General features: G+C 48.2%; 1 pseudogene; it reads left to right on the plus strand.

Annotated features, from left to right (window-relative positions):
- Positions 1–408: 408 nt before the first annotated feature.
- On the plus strand, positions 409–1,977 carry LOC133768051 (phosphatidylinositol transfer protein beta isoform-like; annotated as a pseudogene).
- Positions 1,978–8,084: the final 6,107 nt, after the last annotated feature.

Below are 8,084 nucleotides of genomic sequence, written 5' to 3' on the forward strand. Positions count from 1 at the left end.
CTTTGTCCCTCCCTCCCTCTCTGTCTGCCTTTCAAATAAATTTAAAAAATTTTAAAATAAAATTAAAAGTAGGTGGCTGTGAGAAGGAGAACATAACACTGCCAGGCACCTGGCAGAAACAAAGCAAATCCCCCTTGGGGTCCTTTTAGCCTAAGCACCAGGGGCCTCCTACAAACTATCTTTTCAATGAAAATTCCTAACTCAAAATCAAAAAGCAACTAAACACACAAGGAGATAAGACACCATGAATGAGAACCAGGAAAAAAAAAGCTTTAACAGTAGAAACTAAGCTTCAAAGACTCTGGGCATTGAAATTATCTGACACAGATTATAAAACAATGGCGCTCACTCTGTTTAAAAGAGCTAAAGAGAGCAGCAGTGGGCAGCTGTGGGGGCTCTGGGAAGAAGATGCTGGTTAAGGACTCCTATGTAGCCTTGCCACGTTCAGTCCAGGAACAGCAGGTTGGGCAGTTATATTCTGTTGCAGAAGGCAGTAAGAATGGGACTGGCAGTGGAGAAGTAATTGAAGTCTTAAAGAATGAACCTTATGGGCCGGCACTGAGGCTCACTAGGCTAATCCTCCGCCTACGGCGCTGGCACCCTGGGTTCTAGTCCCAGGTGGGGTGCCGGATTCTGTCCTGGTTGCTCCTCTTCCAGTCCAGCTCTCTGCTGTGGCCCGGGAAGGCAGTGGAGGATGGCCCAGGTCCTTGGGCCCTGCACCCGCAAGGGAGACCAGGAGAAGCACTTGGCTCCTGGCTTCGGATCGGCACAGCGCGCCGGCCGTAGCGGCCACTTGGGGGGTGAACCAACGGCAGAAGGAAGACCTTTCTCTCTGTCTCTCTCTCTCACTGTCCAACTCTGCCTGTCAAAAAAAAAAAAAAAAAAAAAAAAGGATGAACCTTATGCAGTCAGCACTGTGGCGTAGTAGGTTAAGCCTCTGCCTGCAGCACCAGCATCCCAAATGGGCACTAGTTCAAGTCCTGGCTGCTCCACTTCTGATCCAGCTCTCTGCTATGGCCTGGGAAAGCAGTAGAAGATGACTCAAGTCCTTGGACCCCTACACCCACGAGAGACACCGGCCCAGCTCCGATGTGGGAGACCAGCCCAGCTCCAGCCACTGTGGCCATTTGGGGAATGAACCAATAGATGAAAAATCTCTCTCTCTTTCTCTGTGTCTCTCTCTTTCTCTCCCTCTCTCTCTGTAACTCTGTCTCTCAAATAAATAAATATTAATATAAAAAGAATGAATCTTATGAGAAAGGTGAAGAAAAGGGACAACATACACACAACTTTACCACCTAAAGAGCAAAGTTCCTGCCATCGTTGAGGGCAACCGCTCCGCGGAGGGTTCCTTGATGTTTCACAAAAAGCCTGGAACCCTACCCCTGCTGTGGGACAATTAGTAATGAATGAATACATCAAAGATGATTTCTTTGTGGAGATTGCAGCGTGTCACAAAGCAGACTTGGGGCATTAGAAGATGCACATGGCTCAGGTGGAAAACAGCTGAAGCTGCCCACATAGATTCTGCGGACCAAGGTCAAGCTGAAGCAGCAGACTACAAAGCTGACGACGATCCAGCGTTGTTCCTGTCAGCCAAGCCCAAGAGGGGCCCCACGGGAGCCAGCAGAAAGAAGCAGCCGGCAAACAGCCTGCTGTCCTCAGCTGCACGCCTGTAAACCGGTGGCCATCAGTCTCAGGTGCTGGGGCTGCAGAGCTAAGTAGGACACTCCATTCAAAGCAAGAAAAAAGGCATTTACAAGCATTCGTTGCCAGTCCTTTTGTTGGATTGACAAGTGGAGTGAACTGACAAGGGAAGACATTAGAAGGGTAGCCGAGACTCAGAAAGAACTAGATGCACCCAAGGCACCTGGGCTGCTGATGTCCAGACGAGTCCTCTGGAGGGTCAGAGACAACATTCAAATGTTGACACCATCGAATCCACCCGAGGGGACGAGAGCAGCCGGAGAACTGTGAGGTATCCGAGCTGAGCCTTGCAGCACCAGCACCTGCCGGATGTGCATTGGTGACGGGGTGCACATATGCACAGTTCCCGACACGTGTGTACACGGACCGCGTGCGTGTGCCTGTAGCTGTCTATAAACCCCAGCTGGAGCCACCTGTGCACATACAGACATACTGCAGCCGTCAGTCCTGCGTCTCCCGGGTGCCGGAACCTATCCTCACCAAGCATGTAAGAGAAGACAGTTTCAATATATACACACCTGGAACATATTGTAATAATAATTATCAGATGGATATTGTTCATGGAAAAATGGACTGCAATGTAATACTAGCCGGTATGTTTCATAAATGTCAAGTTGTGGACCAACTAAAAAACTAAAGGAATAAAGAAGAAACTTCTTTTTTTTTTCTCATCCGTCTTTATTTATTTATTTATTTATTTATTTATTTATTTATATTTTTGACAGGCAGAGTGGACAGTGAGAGAGAGAGAGACAGAGAGAAAGGTCTTCCTTTGCTGTTGGTTCACCCTCCAATGGCCGCTGCAGCCGGCGTTGATCCGAAGCCAGGAGCCAGGTGCTTCTCCTGGTCTACCATGGGGTGCAGGGCCCAAGCACTTGGGCCATCCTCCACTGCACTCCCGGGCCATAGCAGAGAGCTGGCCTGGAAGAGGAGCAACCGGAATAGAATCCGGTGCCCCGACCGGGACTAGAACCCGGTGTGCCGGTGCCGCAAGGCGGAGGATTAGCCTGTTGAGCCATGGCGCCAGCCCAAGGAACCCAGTTTCTTGAGTCATCACCTGCTGCCTTCTAGGGTGTGCATTCATAAGAAACTGGAATCAGGAGCCAGAGCCAGTTCACACTAAGGCACTGTGATAGGGCATGTGAGCATCCTAACTGGCATCCTAACTGCTAGGCCAAACATCTACCCCCAGTGCACCTGCATGGTTTTTTTTTTTTTAAAAAAAAAAAACAAGATTTGTTTATTTAATCAAAAGGCAGTTACCGAGAGAGAGAGAGAGAGAATGAGAGAAAGAGATCTGTCCACTAGTTCACTTCCTAGATGGCCAGAACAGCTGGGGTCTGGGTCTCCCATGTGGATGGCAGAAGCCCAAGTACTTGGGTCATTTTTCACTGCTTTTGCAGGTGCATTAGGAGGGAGCTGGATTGGGAGTAGAACAGCTGGGACTCGAACCAGCGCTCACATAGCATGCCTGGGACGAAGGACTGCAGCTGAACCCACTGTGCCACTAGGTTGCCCCAGTACACCTGCATTTTAATGACCAGGTCCTGTGGGCAGCGACTGCAAAAACATTGGGTGAGAGGTTTGGCTTGGATGCAGCTGACCCCATCCATATGAATGCACTGATAAAATCTCACAGCACGCGAGGAGGAACAGCCTGTGCTGCTGGGTGTTACAGAATACGGAGCACAAAGCATTGGTGCCCAAAACCCAAGATTCTAAATATATCCACTGGTTTACAGGAAATATGACAAATAGGAGAACATGTTAAATGACACCTCAGGGATGTAATCAGGAACAAACAGGATCAATGTTCCAGTTTCTTCAACAAATATATTGCAAGGAGAGAAAGGAGGAAGGAAAGCTATTATAGATTAATAAGAGATCTAACAGATATTAACCAAATACTATGGATAGCTCTTGTTTGAATCCCAAATCAAACAATCTGTAAAAAGATTTTTATAAGTAAATTAGGGAAATTTGAACACTGATGGAATATTTCATGATATTAAGAAATTGGATGGGGCTGGCGCCGTGGCTCACTTGGTTAATCCTCCGCCTTGCGGCGCTGGCATCCCATATGGGCTCCGGGTTCTAGTCCTGGTTGCTCCTCTTCCAGTACAGCTCTCTGCTGTGGCCCGGGAAGGCAGTGGAGGACGGCCCAAGTGCTTGGGCCCCTGTACCCGCATGGGAGACCAGAAGGAAGCACCTGGCTCCTGGCTTCAGATCAGCGCAGCGCAGGCCGTATTGGCCATTTGGGGAGTGAACCAATGGAAGGAGGACCTTTCCCTTTCTCTCTCTCTCTCTCTCTCTCTCTCTCTCTCTCACTGTCTATAACTCTACCTGTCAAATAAATTTAAAGAAATAATAAATTGCATGGGGCCGATGTGGGGTACCAGGTTAAGCCACTGCCTGCAATGCCAGCATCCCATAGGGATGCTGGTTAGAGTCCCGGCTGCTCCATTTCCAATCCAGCTGCCTACTAGTGTGCCTGGGAAAGCAGCAGAGGCTGGCCCAGGAGCTTGGGCCCCTGCTACCCACATGGGAGATCTGAAGGAGCCTTCTGGCTCCTGGCTTTGGCCTTGCCCAGCCCTGGTCATTGCGCCAATTTGGTGAGTGAACCAGCACATGGAAGATCTCTGTCTGTCTCTCCCTCTCTCTCTCTGTAACTCTGCCTTTCAAATAAATAAAATAAATCTTAGAAGGAAGGAGGAAGGAAGGAAGGAAGGAAGGAAGGAAGGAGCAGCTGGGGTATGAACTGGTCCCCATATGGGATGCCGGCACTGCAGGCAGAGGCTTAGCAGCACCAGCCCCTGCTCTTCTTCTGATCCAGCTCTCTGCTATGGGCTGGGAAACAGTGGAGGATGGCCCAAGTGCTTGTGTCTCTGCATCCACGTGGGAGACCCAGAAGATGCTCCTGGTTCATGGATTTGGATCAGCCCAGCTCTGCTGTTGCAGCCATATGGGAAATGAACCAGTGGATGGAAGACTTCTCTCTCTATCTCGCCCTCTTTCTCTGTAACTCTGTGTCTTAACTAAATAAATAAATCTGAAAGGAAGGAAGGAAGGAAGGAAGAAAAGAAGGAAAGAGGAAGGAATTAGTCATTGTTAGTTGTAATCATAGTAGTATGGTTATGTTTTAAAAATGTCATTAACTCTTAGAGATATATATTCCTGTATTTCTCAATAAAATGATGTGTTGGGTTTACATTAAAATAATCCTGCAAGAATCTGGGGGAAGTGCTGTATAGATGAAATGAAACTGAACTTATTTTGCTGTTGTTGAAGCAAGATGATAAGTACATGTAGCTTCATTATAGTTTAATCTTTATTGTTTTACATTTTCCATTTAAATTTTATTTTTTATTCATTGATTACTTTGCCTCTGCATTTTCATTTCTTTCTTTTTTAATTTGTGAGGTGGAGAGAGAGAGAGAGAGTAATCCCGTCCAGTGAGTCACTCTGCAAATGTCTACAATGACCAGAGAGCTGAAGCTTGGAGCCAGAAACTGAATTTGGGTCTCCCAGATGGGAAGCAGGAACCTAACTGCCTGAGCCATCACCATTGACTCCCAGGGTCTGTATTAGGGAGCAAGTAGAGTCAAACCTTTGTACCCACAGGCATCCTAGTGGGGATCTTAACTGTTCAGCCAAGCACTTACCCCTTAAATTTTCTTTTTAAAACACTCAAAGAGCAATTTAGATTTAGCTGAAGATAACATTAATGAACTAGAAGAGAGATCAGAAAAAAAGTATCCATAATGAAACAAAGAGAGGGCATAAAAGAGAGAATAAAGAGGAGAAGTTGTGGCACAGGGGGTGAGGTTGCCTGGGACAACCGCATCCCACAGTAGAGTTCCTGAGAGTGAGTTCCATCTCTACTTTTAATCCAGCTTCCTGCTAATGCACACCCTGGGAGGCAGCGGGTGGGGGCTCGAGTCCTTGGGTCCCTGCCACCCAGTTGGGAGACCTGGATAGAAATCCTGGCTCCTGGATTCATCCTGGCCCAGCCCTGACTGTTATGGGCATTTGGAGAATGAACCAGTGGAGGGAAGCTGTCTCTCTCTGTCTCTCAAAGAAATAAAAAAATAAACAATTTTTTAAAAGAGAGACAGAATAAGTCACATAAAAATAGAGTGAAAAATTGTATTGGAGGTGTGGGGGAAGATGGTTAAGAGTGGAGAAAAGGTAATGGTTGAGCGTTTCCCAGAACTAATGAAAGATATAAATCAACACAGTTTCAAATGACCCAACAAATTTCAAGCAAGATAGCTTTTTATAAAGTCATCTGTATGCCTACCACAGTGAAACCAAACAACACTGAAGAAAAACATCTTAAAGCAGCCAGAGTGTGAATTACATGGATGGATGCATTGTCAAAACTTCTTGACAAGCATGGGCATCTGGCCTGCTGGTTAAGACATCTCTTGGGAGACCTGAAGTGCCTGAATTCAAGTCTTGGCTCAGCTTCTGATCCCAACTTCCTGCTAATGCACACTCTGGGAGGTGGCAGGTGACAGTTCAAGTACTCGGATCCCTTGCCACCCACATGGGAGACACAGGTTGAGTTCCCAGCTCTTGGCTTTGGCCTAGCCCAGGCCGTTGTGGGCATTTGGGAGTGAACCGGCAGATAGAGTATCTATCTCTCTGGCTCTCTCTGGCTCTCTCTGGCTCCCTGTCTTTCTGGTTTTCTTTTTCTTTTTAAAGATTTGTTTGATTATTTTAAAGTCAAAGTCACAGAGACAGAGAGGGAGAGACCGAGATCTTCCATCTGCTGATTCACTCTCTAGATGGCCATAATAGTCAGAGCTGGGCCAGGCTGAAGCCAGGAGCCAGGAGCTTCTTCTGGGCCTCCCACATGGATGCAGGGGCCCAAGGACTTGGGACATCCTCTGCTGCTTTTCCCAGGCCATTATCAGGGAGCTGGATTGGAAGTAGAGCAGCTGGACTCAAACTGGCACTCATATGGGATGCCAGTGTCACAGGTGGTGGCTTAACCTTCTGTGCCATCACTCTGGCCCATCTCCCTGCCTTTCAAAAAACATTGTTTTTAACTCATTGACAATTTCAGAGGTGTCAAAATATGTTTTGTTTTGTTTTTTGACAGGCAGAGTGGATAGTGAGAGAGAGAGAGAGAGAGAGAGAAAGGTCTTCCATTTGCCGTTGGTTCACCCTCCAATGGCCGCTGCGGCCGGCGCAACTCGCTGATCCGAAGCCAGGAGCCAGGTGCTTCTCCTGGTCTCCCATGCAGGGGCAGGGCCCAAGGACTTGGGCCATCCTCCACTGCCTTCCCGGGCCATAGCAGAGAGCTGGCCTGGAAGAGGGGCAACCGGGACAGAATCCGGCGCCCCGACCGGGACTAGAACCCAGTGTGCCAGCGCCGCAAGGTGGAGGATTAGCCTGTTAAGCCACGGTGCCAGCCAAAATATATTTTTTAAAAGATTTTATTTATTTATTTGAAAGTCAGAATTACACTAAGAGAGGAGAGGCAGATAGAGAGAGAGAGGTCTTCCATCCGCTGGTTCACTCCTCAGATGTCTGCAACAGCTGGAGCTGAGTCGATCCGAAGACAGGACCAGGAGCTTCCTCCCAGTCTCCCACACGGGTGCAGGGGACCAAGGACTTGGGCCATCTTCTACTACTTTCCCAGCCCACAGTTGAGAGCTGGATCGGAAGTGGGGCAGCCGAGTCTCGAACCAGTGCCCATATGGGATGCCGGCATTTCAGGCCAGGGCTTTAACCCGCTGCGCCACAGCGCCGGCCCCTAAAATATGTTTTTAAAATGTATGCTTTAGAATCAATAATTTTTATGACACTCACAAGAAGGAACTTCTAAAATGTAAGGATATAGAGTGATTAAAATAAGAAGGTAGGAGTTGGCATAATGGCACAGTGGGTTAAGCCATTTCCTGCAAACTTAGCATCCCATATAGGAGTGCCGATTTGACACCTGGCTACTCTACTTCTGATTCAAATCTCTGTTTCTGCTCCTGGGAAAGCAGCAGAAGATGGCCCAGGTCCTTGAACCCCTGACACCCATGTGGGAGACCCGGAAGAAGCTCGTGGCTCCTGGCTTCAGCCTGGCCCAGACCCGGCCATTGCAGTCCTTTAGGGGAGTGAACCAGCGGATGGAAGATCACTTCCACGTCTGGTTTCTGAAATGTTCGGTGCTTCCTTCCATACTCTCTTTCACCCTCCAGCCCACAGGCAGGATTACAGAGAGCCTAGACTGGCACCTGTTGGAGATGGTGAACTTCTGTCAGTCAGACCCCTGAATGAGGACCCAGAGCAGAAGTCATGACCACCTCCTCCAACCTGTGCTGAGCTCTTTAGTGAGCCAGGAGCACCACTTGGGAAAAGTCACTGAGTTTCTAGGC

This window comes from Lepus europaeus, chromosome 10 (assembly GCF_033115175.1).
Source record: "Lepus europaeus isolate LE1 chromosome 10, mLepTim1.pri, whole genome shotgun sequence".
In the NCBI taxonomy this organism is placed as follows: domain Eukaryota; kingdom Metazoa; phylum Chordata; class Mammalia; order Lagomorpha; family Leporidae; genus Lepus; species Lepus europaeus.